General features: G+C 38.0%; 2 pseudogenes; both read left to right on the forward strand.

Moving 5' to 3' along the window:
* The window catches only part of LOC148566923 (uncharacterized), a 72031-nt pseudogene that overhangs the window by 2679 nt on the left and 52191 nt on the right, over nt 1-17161 (forward strand).
* On the forward strand, nt 526-1921 carry LOC110270599 (uncharacterized; annotated as a pseudogene).

The following is a 17161-nucleotide window of genomic DNA, read 5'->3' on the forward strand; positions in this document are numbered from 1 at the left end:
ACTTTAACGGATTGTTTCAAATTAAATTACATTTTTAATACTTTTGTGAAACTAAATATACCTGACTCTGCCTATAGCCTATTAATAAACTTGCATGAAAAAAAAAACACTAGATTAGTCTGTTGGTATAAAATAGGACAATTTACGTAAATAAAACGATTGAAGAAAACGTTTACGCAAATATAACATTGGCGATTTCCAGACGCAAATGCAACAAACACAACTATATATAATCCGCTACACCCTGCACCGGAATTTAATTGCACGTAATCCGCTACAGGGTCTCGCGGATTACGTTCAGGGCGAGGTTACTCATAAACCGCTACACCCTGTAGCGGTTTATGACCAAGTGGCGTTTATGCATAATCCGCTACACCCTGTAGTGGATTATGTGTATAGTGGTGTGTCTATATATACCGCGTGAGGCTGTAGCGGAAATCATTTGAGTTATTTTGGAAAGAAAGTTAGGGAGAGAAAGTAGAGAGAAGGGAGAGAAAATTTAAAATATTTGAGTGGTTTGGAAGAATGGAGGATGAACGGCGGTTGTACCGGCTCGACGGCGTTGCTCACGTAGCCGGAACCATCGATGCAGAGGTAAGTATCTGTATTTCCGAACACTATTTTAATAAATGTATATTTTATTCAATATTAAGGAAGTAATTCATTAATTAGATAGATAGAGACTTAGTTTAGGTTTTGGTTTGTAAATGAAAATTTGAAATATAAATTTTGACATCTAACATTTAATAGTGAAGGTAGAGAGGTAAATTAGTAATTTCAAAACCCAAGTAGCTTAAGACTAGAGATACAAGCTATAGTTTGGTTGTTGATGTTATTGTTAGAAATTATTTAAGGTGTTCTTTATTTCTGAAAATGCAGCCAACCCGATGTGTGTATAGCGTCCGTAGGCAACAGAATATGCCGTTACAGGATAGGATCATACCTTACTTAGAGAGGGCTGGGTTGTACCACCTGGCTAGGCTGAACGCGCATTGGTTCTGGTTGGATGAACCTCTGGTCAGCGCATTTATTGAGAGGTGGCGGCTTGAGACCCACACTTTCCATATGCCATTCAGAGAGTATACTATCAGATTGTTTGGGAGCCTTACGCTTCGCTGGACATACTGGCAGTCATCCATCCGGAGATACTGATCGAGGAGCACAGCCAGTTATGGCGGGCTGTCACCAGCTTGATCTACTTTGCAGTTATTGAGTGGCATCAGGTAGACAGGGTCTTCTCACAGCTAGGGGGCATACAGCATTTGCCTGAGCCAGTGCTCAACATAGAGTATCTTCAAAGTAAGGACTGCAGGGGTGGACTGGCGCTGGCTAGATGACATGATGCAGGAGGAGCACGTTGGTGGTGATGACGGAGGCCAGGCAGATCATCGCCTTCGTCGATCTTCTGCTAGACGACGGGCTGCTCGTGGTGGAGGAGCACCTCCCGTCCACCACGATGACGAGGCAGGATCGTCCCGTTAGCACCCTACAGACGCTCATGCTGGTGGCACCGCAGAGGCTAGTATGGGTGGTACACTTTTTACCCACGTATCTAGCTCTCAGGTACTACATGGGTGTAGCACACAGCTGTTAGCCGATCTTGCTACCACTTCTTTCACCATGGATTTGGACGATCAGTTGGGTGGACCCCAGTTCTATGCGGATTTTGCTGAGATCATACGGGGTGACGACGTTCATCAGTACCAGAGCCCGATTCCAGGCGGCCCTTCAGACCCTACGGAGTATAGGCCACAGCCAGCGGATATGGCTGAGACCCAGGTTCCTGAGACCCAGCTCCCGGTCGACTTGAATGAGCCTGCAGGCAGCCCGTACGACACTTGGTTCGGGATGGGGGGACGCCACCATCTGCATTTGGAGTTGGGGCACAGGAGGCTCGGCTGGGAGATCGACGAGCGGCTAGGGTTAGGCGTCCGACTCGATGTGGCACAGTCTCGCACCTACTTGGTCCATTCGGAGGCGACCATGATGTTGACGGTGACCAGCAGTAGCGTCCGACTCTCTTAATTTCCGGCAGTTATCCATGTATGAATTATGACTTATTTATTTTCTGTTAGGGTTAACGACTTGTGACAGTTATATCTGTATTAGTTATGTAGTAGTTATACTTGTATTATTTTTGTACGAGTTACTGCGAATGACGATTGTATTTTGTATCAATTCGTGCTATTTACATCATGGGTTTAAACCCTAACATAAAAACACCACTATACACATAATCCGCTACAGGGTGTAGCGGATTATGCATAAACGCCACTTGGTCATAAACCGCTATAGGGTGTAGCGGTTTATGAGTAACCTCGCCCTGAACGTAATCTGCGAGACCCTGTTGCGGATTACGTGCAATTAAATTCCGCTGCAGGGTGTAGCGGATTATATATAGTTGCGTTTGTTGCATTTGCGTTTGGAAATTGCCAATATTGTATTTGCGTAAACGTTTTCCTCAATCATTTTATATGTGTAAATTGCCCTATAAAATATAGGCAGCTATTCCAAAGATGTCAAAAACATCTTCTTTGATCTTTGTTTAAAAAATGTGACATATTTGTTTTGTCACATTTTTATAGTATATGAAAATCAAGCCCTATAATCTATCATTCAATGGTCAAAATAAAATATCTTTATATAAAGATAATTATAAAATCTTCGTAAGAGTATCCACCTAAAATATATCTTAAAAGACAAGTATTGAAGAGTGTGTAGTTAATTTTTAGAGTACATATAGTCTTTTTCTATGAAGTATGGAACTTCGTTGAGTTGTTGTGTCTGTATGTCGGACACATTTAGGACACGACATTTACTGACGCTCGCCGACATGCGTGTCAGGCTGTCAGCTGTGTCCAACCGTGAGTATTTTAAAAAGTAAAAAATTCTTGGACACACCTAATATCATCTCGTGTCAGCATGTCCAATCTTATTCTTAACATATATTCTTGAAAATAAATTTAGATATAGTATATATTATTATTTATTAAAGCAAAAAATATTTTAAATATTTGATATAATTAAAATAAGACGTTAAAAATAATTAAAAAAATTAATTTATATTTTAATATCAATAAAATATCATAATATCATTACGATTTATATAAAAAATACTTTATATTTTATATGTATGCGTGTCCCCGTGTCTTATAAGATTTTAAAATTCGCGTGTCAGGGCGTCCCGTGTCGTGTCCTTGCATCATAGGTCTTTTTTATTAATAAAATAAAAAAATAAGGAAAAAATCCTCTAAAGTGACAATGTTAGTAAAGTGGTAAAGTGATGCTTTAATCACCTTTGAATTTGTAACATTTATTATGTGTGAGTCCCACTATCTTAATTTAATGGTAATTAATGGTGTACTTTTTTCTCTAAAGTGACAATACAACTTTAGAGGATCCAGATCCAAAAATAACAAAAATATAATGTACACACAATTATAATACTATTTCTTCCAAAGTTTAAGCAAATTGAAACAAGTAATTAATATGAATAGTTATATCTCTAATATGCTCTTTTAAACAAGAGGTTTTTTTTGTTTGCTTGATTTTTATATAGATATTCTTTTCTTATTTTATTTATCTTATGCTCTGATATTATGTCATGATATTATTTTTTTTAAAAATTTAAATTGACTGGATGAGATAACATAAATAGATATATCTTTATTAATACACACAAAAAAGTAGCTATTATATATTTATGTATAAATATATATAATATAATTTATTTTTAATGTATATTTTATATTTTAATATATATTTTATACTAATAATTGATTTTAATGACTAGTTTTAACGTATATCTAATATATTTAAAAGAATAAATTATCACTTTTACAATGAAATATTTGCACGCCAATCAAAATAGATAGTTCGTTGATTAATTTTGTTAAACTCACCCAATTTATAATGCATATCAAGTTAGGTTTATTGGTGCTCAAATTTTAATAATTTACTTTTAAAACTTGTTTTATGAGTTTCTGAAGACAAAAATATAAGCTTTTAGTTACGTATTAGAAGGCGAAAAGAGAAGTGAAATTATATTAATTTAAAATCTGAACTTCTAAGTAAGTAGATTTTTTAATTATAAAGTCCTTATTTTCATTTTTTTTAGTTCTTTGCTGATGTGATTTTTTTTTAAAATCCGTGGTCGTAAAATTGCATTTGAATTTTCAAAGGAAAAATATTAGGGCAGCAACTTTTGTGATTTGTAGCCATCAAATAGCCATCAATAATGGTTTTAATGGTGTGAGATTGGTGTGAGATTTCATCCAATAGCTCACTTTTCTTTACTGGTTACATGCTGGCCAAAATTTAACAGAGCTCCCCTACACTTTTTCTTTTCAAAATTCATCAATAATTTTGCAGGTTTAGCCTTAAAAATGGCGAAAAAAAAACCAAATGCTAGCTTTTACAAGGGACGAGAACGAAGAAACAGCTTTGCATCTGTTAGCTAGAAGCTCCTTGGAATCTTGTTGTCAAGGTTTAGAACACCAAGACCACATTATCAACCCTGGTAAATCCTTATAAATATTGAAAATTTAATTACGACAATGTAGATAGGTTCCAGTGTTGTTTAGTTGTTATTTTGAACAACATCACTTTATATCACAGGCATGAAGCGACAAGTGATTTTTCAGCTAGTTAAATTTCTGTGGCAGACGTTTATCTTCGAGAGTTCTTCAAAAGATGAGATATTCGAATTCATAAGAAACCCTCCTCATTTGTTATTTGATGCTGTAAAAGTTGGTAACTTTGGATTCTTATAAGAGCTTATTAGTGCGTATCCAAGCTTGATATTGGAAAAGGATAGCAGAGACCAAACTATAATTCACGTAGCAGTTACGAATCGCCATGCAAGCATCTACAATCTCATTCGAGAGATTGGTTCTCAAAAGGACATCATAGCAACTATGACGGACACAGAAGGAAATACTCTGTTGCATTTGGCTGCTAAAAGAGCACCGGAAAGTCAACTTGAATTGGTATCTGGAGCAGCATTCCAAATGTGCCTTGAGTTAGTATGGTTCAAGGTATTAGTAAGTCAAAACATTTACAGTATGTTTTGCTATTTTATTTTGTGACGCCTAAACTCCGGAAATGATATTTTAAAATTTGTATTATCCAAAAGAAAAAGTCTAAGAGAGAGCATTTTTATTAAAATTTGACCAGTATTTAATTATAAAAAAAAATGAGTAATTTTATACTATTAGATATCATCTCACATCATTAAAAATATTGATAATGACTAATTATTTTATTTTTTATAAATAAAAAAAGTTTGTATTTAATGAACAACATATATTTGATAAAATTTTTTATACCAACATGTGAATAATTATTTAAAAGACACACAAAAAATTATAACAAGGTGGAGCAAATTATAACAGAATTTAGTTTATCAAATTTTTTATTTTTTAAAAAAAGTCATTTATAATATTTTTTTTAAAAAAATCATTTAGTATAAAATTATTAAATTTTAAAAATAAAAATTTTTTATTTTTCTAATAATATTTATAAAAAATTATATCAAATTTAATTTTTATTTTTTAAATTATATGTAATATCTAATTATTTTTAGGGCAATTTACGCATCTAAATTGTTTGATCCCCAATATTACGCAAATACATTGTTTCAGTTTTTAATACGCAAATGCATTGTTTCTATATTTTATGTAAACCGCTACTGGCAGTAGCGGTTTACGTGTGAGTGTGTGTGTGTGTAAACCGCTACTGGCAGTAGCGGTTTACGTGTAAGTGAGTGTGTGTAAACCGCTGCTGCCAGCAGCGGTTTACGTGAGTGTGTGCGTGTGTGTAAACCGCTACTGGCAGTAGCGGTTTACGTGTGTGTGTGCGTGTGTGTAAACTGCTACTGCCAGTAGCGGTTTACGTGTGTGTGTCTGAATGGGGCTGCCTATATAAACCATAGAGGGACCAAATGTGAAGAAGTAGAGTGTTATTCACAAATGGAGGGAGAGGATAGTTTTGTGGCTCTGGTTCACTGCTCTGGAAAAATTCAAAAGAGCAAAAGACATGGTGTAAAATTCACAGATAGAGAACCGCTTAGTGTTTTTATCCGATCTTCGAATACGTTGGCGGAGATTAAGCAAAGCATATTACGGAAGCTCGGTGTGTGTGGGACGAAGTGGGTAAAAAAATTATTTTACAAGATTCCCATTGATGTTGTCTCAACTGGTGTGAGATATGAGACTTTCGTGATCGGGTCGGATGAAGACTTGCATGTCTTGTTTCACTGCAGGCGTAGTTTTCCGGAGGTGAGGGTAACTGAGCTGTTTGCAAAGTTGGAAGATGGTGTGGATAGCTCAGGGGCATCGGCCCCTAATCCTCAGTCGATCCCAGCCGGTGGTGCTTCAACATCGATGCCTGTGGTAGCAGTGGCAGTTCCGAATCCGGAGCCCGAACGTGCTGGGGCTGTTCATGCATATGTTGGTCCTGTTGTTCCTGATTTTGAATGCGATGCCGGACCGGATCGGGTTGAGAATGCACTGTTTGACGATGATTTGGATGAGGAGCCTGTCGATATTGGTGGGGACAGTGATGATGATATTCCAAGAGGCGGACGTTCAGCCCATGGATGTTCCGGTTCTGCAACACAGGAGTACCCTCCCCACCTCTCTTCTTTGAACTTGGAAGCCATCGGCCAACAGCAGAATGTTGATGCAACATTCGAGGGGCAGGGGATGCATGATGGGACAAATATGTCTGAATTTCAGATTGGCCAATCCTTCCAGAGTAAAGAGGAAGCCGTGTTGAGTGTGAAGGATTACAGTATTCGGCGTGGAGTTGAGTACAAGGTTATGGAGTCCAACAACCTGAAATACCAAGGGAGATGCAAGGAGTTTGGTAACGGGTGCACGTGGTTGATTCGGATAGTCATGCGAAAAAGGAAGGGCACATGGGAGGTTAGGAGGTACAACGGTCCGCACACGTGTATGGCCACATCGATATCAAGCGACCACAAGCAGCTTGATTATCATGTTATCTGTGCGAGAATCTATCCATTGGTTCGAGCTGATGCGTCGGTGTCTATTAAGGTGTTGCAAGAGGCCACGGAGGCGACTTATGGATTCATGCCTAGTTATCGGAAGGTGTGGTTGACGAAGCAGAAGGCAGTAGCGCAAATATATGGTGATTGGGAGGAGTCATATGCAGATCTGCCTCGGTGGATCCTTGGAGTCACATGCACGATGGAAGGTTCGATTGCTCTATTGAAGACGTCCCCAGTTAGGGTGGGTGACCAAGTTGACGAGGATAGAGTTTTCTTTCATCGGATGTTCTGGACGTTTCCTCCGTGTATTGAGGCTTTCCGCCACTGTAAGCCGCTGATAAGCATCGACGGCACACACCTGTATGGCAAATATGGCGGGACGTTGTTGTTGGCGATCACACAGGATGGTAACTCAAACATTTTGCCTGTTGGGTTTGCACTCGTGGAGGGAGAGAACGCAGATTCTTGGTCGTACTTTCTATCGAACCTTAGAAGGCATGTCACTCCACAGCAAGGTATTCTCGTGATCTCTGACAGACACAACGGCATCAAGGCTGCATTAGAGAGCCCCGATAGTGGTTGGCTACCCTCGCATGCTTATCGGGCATTTTGTATTCGGCATGTTGCTGCAAATTTTGCCCTCACTTTCAAGGGGCAGGATGCGCGGAGGTGGTTGGTAAATGCCGCGTATGCGAAGACGGAAGCAGAATTTGACTATTGGTTTGATATAATGAGGACGGAGAACCCGGCTATGTGCGAATGGGCAAATAGAATGCCTTATGAGAGGTGGACACAGCATAAGGATGGTGGGAGAAGATACGGTCACATGACCACCAACATCTCTGAGTGTGTGAACTCTGTCTTGAAGGGCACAAGAAACCTCCCGGTGACGTCTTTGGTTAAGTTGACATATCTCCGGCTGGCCGAGTTGTTTGTTGTCCGTGGGCAGACGGCAGAGGCACAGTTAGGGTCCGGGCACCGGTTTTCACAGGCAGTAGTTAAGGCCATTGAGCGTAATCTGAAGGAATCGAGGTGCTTCACGGTGACAGTGTTTGATAGGCATCAGCTTGACTATACTGTGGCTGAGACGACTCCCACCGGGAAATTCTCTTTGGGTAGCTATCGGGTTTCTCTGAGGGATCGCACCTGCGATTGTGGATACTTCCAGGCGCTGCACTACCCCTGCTGCCATGCCCTCGCATGCTGTGCGCAGTCACGCCTAGATTGGGCAACTTATGTTGATGAGGTGTACACCATGTCTGAGGTCTTTAAGGTGTATGAGATGTCCTTTTCACCATGTATTCCAGAGGGGCTTTGGCCACCATATGACGGGCCGACGGTTATACCCGATCCGGGCATGAGAAGGGCTAGAGAAGGACGACCACGGTCCACCCGCATCCGCAACAACATGGACGAAGCCGACACCAGCCGACCTAAGAGGTGTGGTCTGTGCAGGCAGCCCGGTCATACCCGACGGGTTTGCCCTCAGCGAGGATCTAGTAGTGGGATGTAGATTTATCTTTATGTATTTCGTTTATCAGTTATGAGTTTTTAGTCTTTTTGTTTTATCTTGTTAATGATAATATCGGTAGTTGTGTTTCACTTTTCTAGAGATATTGTGCTTAATTTCCATCTTAGCTAATAGATCGATAAAGAATAGACTGTCTCAACATAATCATAAGGTAAAAACTGAACAATATAAAAGTCCTTCCAACAAGACTAAAAATAAGGTCCAACGGGCATAAAACATAAAGTAACAAGTACCCAAAATAACAGTCATCCAAATATAAAAAACATAAAAGTCCTAAATCAGAAAATAAACTACATAGCGAGAAATAAAAAACAACAACACATGGTGCTAACCATCGCGATCATCCCTCGCAACATCATGAAAGTCACCAAGGAGATGAGATCCTGTCCCACATCGAGCTGGACGTCTGACTCGAGTCGGTCGGGCTGCCTCCTGTCCAACATCATCACGTGGAGGGTCTAACCCGAACGCGGACTGGGGGGTGCCCCCCATAGTGAACCAAGTATCCAACGGACTACCTGCAGGCACGTTCAGATCTACCCCATACTGACCCTGATAATCATGTGGCTGGGAATGCATCTCCGTCATATGTGGCTGGTAAGCTCCGGTCTCCATCTGCACATCCGGCATCTGCTGCTGGTAAGACTGGCCACCAAACTGCACATTCGACGTGCCAGCATCATTCCCAATCAACTCAGCAAAGTCTGCATAAAACCGTGGACTGACCAGCTGATCATCTAAATCCATAGTCATGGTCGGTGTGAACTCCGGCATCTGAGAATAAGCTCTGCTAGTGAATGTATCCCCTCCAGCCTCAGTCGCTGCGGTCCCACTAACTCCGCCTGCGTGCTGTGTATCATCCGGAGTTCTCCCACGTCTGGCATTAGCCCGACGAACACGGTGATCGACCTCAGCTCTAGCATCTCCGCCTGCGTCATCCTCCTGCATCGCATCATGTAACCACCTCCACTCTCGACCGGTGTCCCTAGTCCCAACACGACGGTGTCTCTCAACACGACGGTTGTCCGGCATATCAGGTAGCTGTGATCTGCGTGGAACCTGGGAGGATCCTCTCTGATATGCCTCCGGAGGTATCTGGGTGCCTCTAGGATCGGCAAATGCAGCCCCAGGGCTAAGGAACCGCTGAGCCTCTCCGTACCACCAATCTAGGTAATCTGCAGATGGGCCAGGATCTGCCACTCGCTCAATGGAAATGACGGCATCAAGTCGGTTCTCCCAATGCTCATGCCATTTCTGATAGTAGTGGGGAAACCACCTATCGCCACCCCTACCGTCCTTAGCATGCAGCCAGTCTACGTTCAAAGCATCCTCGGGGATATGTTGTACTCCACCCAGCTGTGGAACAACCCTGTCAACCTGATGCCACTCGATGACCGCAAAGTATATCAAGGCAGTCACGGCTCGCCACATGCGACTGTGCTCGTCTGTAAGTATCTCTGGATGGACCACGGCAAGTACATCAAGCGCGGAGTAGGGCTCCCACACAATCTGAAATTTAAGAACTCATCAAGGACTACGATAACAAGTATATATCTAGTCACGAATAGAGATCAAACAAAAATTAAAACTCTTGCTGCTATAAAACTTACATCACGAGCGGTCAGTCGATCCAATGCAAGCCGATACCTAATGACTCTCTGCTCCTTTCCATCATTCGGAGGTAAGTAGGCAGACCACCTAAATTTAAGTCATTTGAGACACAAAATTTAAAATATGCCCAATAAATTTGTTAAACTTAAAAAAGCATAACCCATACCTTGATGCCAGCAGGAAAGAGAAAACCTCAAACCCGGCCGGCCTAAGAGACGGAAACCGCCAGAATATCCAACTCTGAAGTAACTGGAGCGGGCCCGCAAGATTAGTCACATTTCTGTTTGCTACTCGACACATACATCGGTACAGCCACGCCAAAGCGGCCGAACCCCAGCTATACCTCCCCATGCCATCAAGGTTTGCCGCAAATGGCAACCATCGTATATGAACCCAGTTCGCACTCTTGTCCCCAAATAACTGAGTCGATAACAGCATCATGATGTAGGCCCGTGCGTATATGCGGACAGTCTCCTCGCTCGCATCTGGTGGTAGCACCCTAAACCTCTCGTGGAACCATGTAAAGTGTACTGTCATCTGCTTGACCTTATTCGGTGGGGGCCGCTCACCGAATAGGTCCTCAAACCACTCCCAAGCTGGTCGGCCACCCTCCATGTATGTCTCAAACTCACCAAGGCAACCACTCACAGCCTCCCCATCCACAGGAAGCCCTAGCTGAAATGCCACATCCTGCAATGTCACTGTGCATTCTCCGAAAGGCATGTGGAACGTATGCGTCTCAGGACGCCACCTCTCAACGAACGCACTAACGAGTGGCTCATCCAACCAGAACCATTGGCTATTTAGCCTAGCCAAATGGTACAATCCAGCCCGCTCTAAATACGGGATGATCCTTTCATGCATGGGCATATTCTGTTGCCGCCTCACACTGTATATACACCTATTGGGCTGCACAGAACAACAAACGAAAACAGAGTGCAATTAAATTCTCCTATCCTTAAACAGATTTCCATATCTAACCGAATACGAATACCTTAAACCATCAGCAAATTCTCGTATATAATATTTAAAAAAAATTTCCTACTCACGATAGGGAAAATAACAACACAAATAATTTACTTATTAACATCCAGAAATTTTAAAATATTGTAAAGATTTAAAATTTAAAACTTCATATCATACAAATATCCTAAACAAACTATAATAATTCACTAATGTCAACTATCCCGTTCCCTAAACTAAACCAACATTAATTAGCGGGCATAACATTCATTGAATGGAATTAAATTTCAGGTAACTAGGCATATCTATAACTAACCAAGAAAAACTAAAAACACTAAACCAAGATTAGTGAACTAACATCCTAGCATGCGAACCCTAAATTCAGGATACAACGACTAATCTATAAATTCTAATTCTTCTACCTAACCTACCGTTTTTCTAACTAAGATATGCAAAGACTAGAAAAAAAAATAAATATTAACTAACCTCGTCACCAATAGAACCGGCAATATGCGCAACGCCGTTCAGTCGGTACAGGTTCCTGCCTGCCATGATAACTCGCCAGAAGTCGCCGCTGAGGAACCTCGGGCCCGCTCACAACTTGCTCTGACTTCTCTCTACAATTTTCTCTCTCTAGAAAACTCCTCAAACCTTCTAAACACATAATCCGCGGCTGCAACCACGGTTTATATAGGCAAACCATCACACGTAAACCGCTACTGGCAGTAGCGGTTTACACACACGCACACACACACGTAAACCGCTACTGCCAGTAGCGGTTTACACACACGCACACACTCACGTAAACCGCTGCTGCCAGCAGCGGTTTACACACACTCACTTACACGTAAACCGCTACTGCCAGTAGCGGTTTACACACACACACTCACACGTAAACCGCTACTGCCAGTAGCGGTTTACATAAAATATAGAAACAATGCATTTGCGTATTAAAAACTGAAACAATGTATTTGCGTAATATTGGGGATCAAACAATTTAGATGCGTAAATTGCCCTTATTTTTATTACGTTTTTAAATTTTTTAAAAATTTATTTGTTCGTATTTTTTTTAGTTATTAACATTTGGATACACATTTTGTGGCCTCATTAGGCAATGGCATTAATTAGGGATAATTACTACATGTGTGTTTGGAAACTCGTTGGAAGGGAAGCACGTTTAGATTTTTTGAAAACTTCAATTTTTGATATCACATTTACAAGAAGCAACTAGTTTTAGATTCTGTATTTTCTTAATGGGCTCTTAACTATAAATACTAACAATTTATTTATCTTTTACTAACTTTATCCTTTATGTATATTATTGTATGATTTATAGAATTTTTGTTATTTCTATTTATATGAGTTCTATTTTTTTCATTATTTATTATTTTTATTTTTTTTAATTATTTGTTTGATATTATACACTTTTATAATTGTGATTTTTGTGTATTATATTTGTTATTATCTTTTTATAATATGATTTATTGATTCTATTAGGTAAAGTAAATTAAACAAAAATTTAACTGTAAATAATAATAATAATAGTTAAAAATTATAGCATACTAAAAAAATATTAAAAATACTGAAAATATACTATATAAAAAATCATCAAGAACTTTCAAAGGGGCCACTCAGATAAAGACGTATAAAACGTCTTTTTTTAAAGATATTTTTCGGTAATTAAAATTTAACATATATAATCGATTAACAATAAGATTATTGAAAATATTAAAATAAGAGTACGATGTAAAAAATATTAAAGTAACATTCTTATGTTAATACTTAATAAATGTAACATATTTGATTAAATATTCTTTTACATATATATATATCTAAAATTTATATTTTTTAGTTTTATTTAAAAATATATTTTGTCTATTTTTATATATTATTTTTATTTTAGTAAGTAAATATTAATTTTATTATAAAATTAACTAATAAGATCTATTTAAATATCTAAATTAAAATGATAGAATAAAAAATTATTTAAGTTGATGTCCATTTTAGTAATTTTTTATCTAAAAATGATTTTAAATGGTATAAGTCAAACAACATTTATTTTACTATAATCGATCTTGATACAAAAATTATCAAACATAAATCACTTTAATACAAACTAATTTTTATCAAAATCAAGTTTGCAAAATCAATTTTATGCAAACTCCAATTTATAAAACTCCAATCTATAAACTGTAATCCAAACACACACTACTTCATGTAATAGGAGGTCCAGAAAATAATGTCACCACCGTTTGTGAAGCTGAAAAACTCTGAAGAAAGAACTGCTAGTGATTGTTCAGAAGAGAGCACGCTGAGTTGAGAAACGATGCGGAATCTTGGATGAAAAGCACAGCTCAAAATTGTATGCTCATTTCAACCGTCATTGCAACAGGCGTGTTTGCTGCTTCAATAACCATACCAGGCGGTCTCGATGATAAATCAGGGAAACCAAACTACTTGAAAAAGCCACCATTCTTGGTGTTTGCGATCTCAGATGCAGTTGCGTTTATCTCATCGGCAGCTGCAATATTAATATTCTTGTCCATTCTTGTTTCGCGTTATGCTGAGTCTGATTTCTACAAGTCACTGCCCTTGAAGCTCATATTTGGATTGGTGGCGTTGTTCTGCTCAATAAAAAGCATGATGCAATTGCCTTCTTTATTACTTACTACTATGACTCAAATCGAGTCCCAATTTTCGTTTCTGCATTTGCCTTTTTGCCAATACTTCTATTCATAATTTTGCAATTTTCATTATGGTGCAACATAATGTATTCAACTTTTTATTGTAAGAATATTTTTAAGCCAGACAAAAGTATTCTTTATGTACTAAAGAATCAGTGGAAATGTAAAAGAAAAAATATTTTTGTTAATATTACTTAACACTTTAGACTAATATTTTATTTTTGTATTATTAAAAAGATAAATATACTTTTTTATTTATAATATCTTTAAAAAATTTTAAAAATATTTTTAATATTTAATTTATTTTAATTTTGTCCTTAAAATTTTAATAAGTTTCAATTTTGTTTTTGTTGTTAATTTTTTGATGGTCAATGATCAGTCATTTTTTTTAGTTTTATCCCTAATATTTATTATCATCATTATTATTATCATCTTCTTTATTTTTCTCTTTCCATTGTTACTATCACAACTACTCACATTAGGTGTCACCCTTTCACTACCATCATTATCTATCATCACCATCATCCCACTATCCCTTACACTTCACAGCCTCCATCCATTACCAGCACACTTTACAAGCCCACTCTGACCTCATCTGAACCTTCCACTCTTGCCACCATCACATAGCCAGTTCCTTCTCACATGTAATCTACCACCACCACCACCACCAACAATAATACTAAGAACAACAACAATTACTCATAAACATATTTTAAAATTAGAGTTAACATAGAAAAAAGATTATTTTAGAAGAAAGAATTTTTTAACAAGAGAATTCAATAGCCTCTGTGCTTGTAAAGAAGGGGATTTGAATGAGAGAAAGATAAAACAGAGAAAAAAGAGAGAAGAGAAGAGAAAAAGGAAGGAGAAGGAGACGGCGACGACAGAGAGAGTAACCGCCAAGAGGTTGAGACAGAAATAGAACACGAGAGAAAGAGAGAGGAGGGAGGGAGAACTGACCACGTAGAGGTGGAGGTGGCTCTGCGAGGCAGATCTGGAAGGTGACATAGAGGAGAACCAGTCACACAGAGGTGGAGGAGATGCCAAAAGACAGAGATTCAAAAAAGGCACAAAAATGGAGGTGGAGATAGGGGCACAAAAAAGGTGGTGGAGGTGGTAGCGCAAAAGTACAGGAGAGGCGACAGTGGCAACGCTAAACTGGAAGACGAGAAGCGAATGGAGAAGCAAAATTGGGGGGAGGAGAAGGAGGCAAAGGTAGAGGCATGAGGAGGAGGAAGCAATGGCAAAGGTAGTGGCGATGGTGTGTGGAGGGGACAATGGCGACAGCGACTGAAAGATGAGGAGATAATGATGGTGGTCATGCTGCTATTGTTTCTGGATTTGGATTTGGTTTTAGTTTTGGGAGAGACTGAGTCAGTAAGGGGTGGGTTGGGGGAGGAAGAAGGAGAAGGTAGGTTTAGGGATAAAATTGAAAAATAAAATGTTGACTAACAGTTGACTGTAACGGATTAAGAACAAAATAGAATTAAAATTTATTTCAAACGTTAAGGATAAAATTGAAACAAATTAAATATTAGAGATATTTTTAAAAAAATTTGAAAATAGTAGGAACAAAAAATATATTTAACCCTTATTAAAATTTAAAGTGTAGAGTTAACCAAATATTAACAAAAAAAATATAAATTTTATTAGTCATACAGTATTATTTAATATAAAAATAAATTTTATTATTGGTGAATACTAGATACGGAATTGTCAAATGGGTCAGTTTAGTCCGTTTAACTCCAATTCGCCTAAATCTATGGGTTAAACGAGCAAACTCATTTAAGTCAGTTTTATTTACGGGTTATAATTTTTCAGCAAGGACTATTTATGATTAACTCGACAGAATAAACAGATTACCCATTTACCGTTTTATTTTATTTTTTGAAAAATATTTTTACAAAAAATGTCACTTTTTGGTAAAAAATTTTAAACAGAAAATATTTTTTTTTGTTGATGGGTCAAATTTAATTTGAATCAAATCTGAGAAAATATTAGCCGAAAAGTCTAAGTTTTTTGAAAAATGTCAAAAAAAAATAAATGGATCGCCCATTTAGTCTACAAGCTGGCTCCTTTAACCTGCCATTTTTTAGTTTAGTTGGACTCAGTATGTTTAACCAGAAATTTAAAAGACTTAATTTTAGCAGTAAAAACTAAGCCATTTAAAATGGTAAATGAACTAAGTTGACAAATTTCATCCGTTTTAGTTCTAACTTAATACTCTCGTACGTGGAGGAGAGTGAAAGCATTTTCATTTGTTAATGAAAGGGCCAAAGCCCAAAGAAAAAAAAACTGCACTAACAAAGTTTTGTGGGCAAGGGTTCCCCATTAGCATCATCGAGGATATAAGCTTTTAAAACAGGTCCATGGAATGCCAATTGAGAGATTAAACGCAGAAATAGCTAAGACCATTGGAAATCTTATCGAAATTGTGGGATAAGTAAAGAACCCAACGAAGGACGATAACCTAAAAAGGAACTATGTAAGATTTAGAGTAGCTATTAATATAACTCAAGCCCTTTAAATCGGTTTCCAACTTAAAAGAGAAAATAATTCCAAAAATCTGAGTGAGTTTCCAATATGAGAGACTTTAAGACTGCTACTACTTCAAGTGCGGAGTGATCGGACACGAGAAGAAGTGTAAAACTCAGAAAAAATGGTAAATAATTAATAAATTAAATATAAATAAATAGGATAAGAAATTAATAAATTATAATATGGAGATTAGCTGGTAGAAATTTAAAGGAGAAATAAAATTTAGCACGAAAATATAACTAAGATTAAGAGACTAAAAATTATAATTTGGGGAGTAAAAATAATTAGAATACAAATTAAAATACTAATTTTAAAAGTTTTAGTCCAAAATTAGATTAACGGACTAAAACGAGTGAATCGGGCCCAAGTAAGCCCAAGTCCACACTTATAAAATCCTTTTCACTTAACATTTCAGCACTCCATCCTCACAAAAGAGAGAGACACTGGTTGAGAATGAAGAGAAGAAGAACCAAAGGTTTTACTATTCACTTTCAATTTCAATTGATCATAACTTTTGATCCGGAGTTTCGATTGACGAGTTGTTTGCAGCCACGCGTTATTTTTTTCATCATCTTCAATTCTCTCTAAGTATTATAGTGAGTAACTTGAAATTCTTAGCCCAATTTTGTTTCTTTCTTCCAATTCGCGTTTTCGTTGTGGATGTGTTAAGATATTGTGATTTTGGTTCTTTTGGGGTACTTTAACATGGATTCCAAGTGGGTTCCACCCCAATTTCGAGTGGATTAAGGTTAGAAAACTTTTACCTCTTTGGATTTTTCAATTCTATGAAACCCTAGGTTGAGAAATTGTGAAATTGTTGTG

The sequence above is a fragment of the Arachis ipaensis genome, chromosome B4 (genome assembly GCF_059453495.1).
Source record: "Arachis ipaensis isolate K30076 ecotype BB chromosome B4, ASM5945349v1, whole genome shotgun sequence".
Classification (NCBI taxonomy): Eukaryota; Viridiplantae; Streptophyta; class Magnoliopsida; order Fabales; family Fabaceae; genus Arachis; species Arachis ipaensis.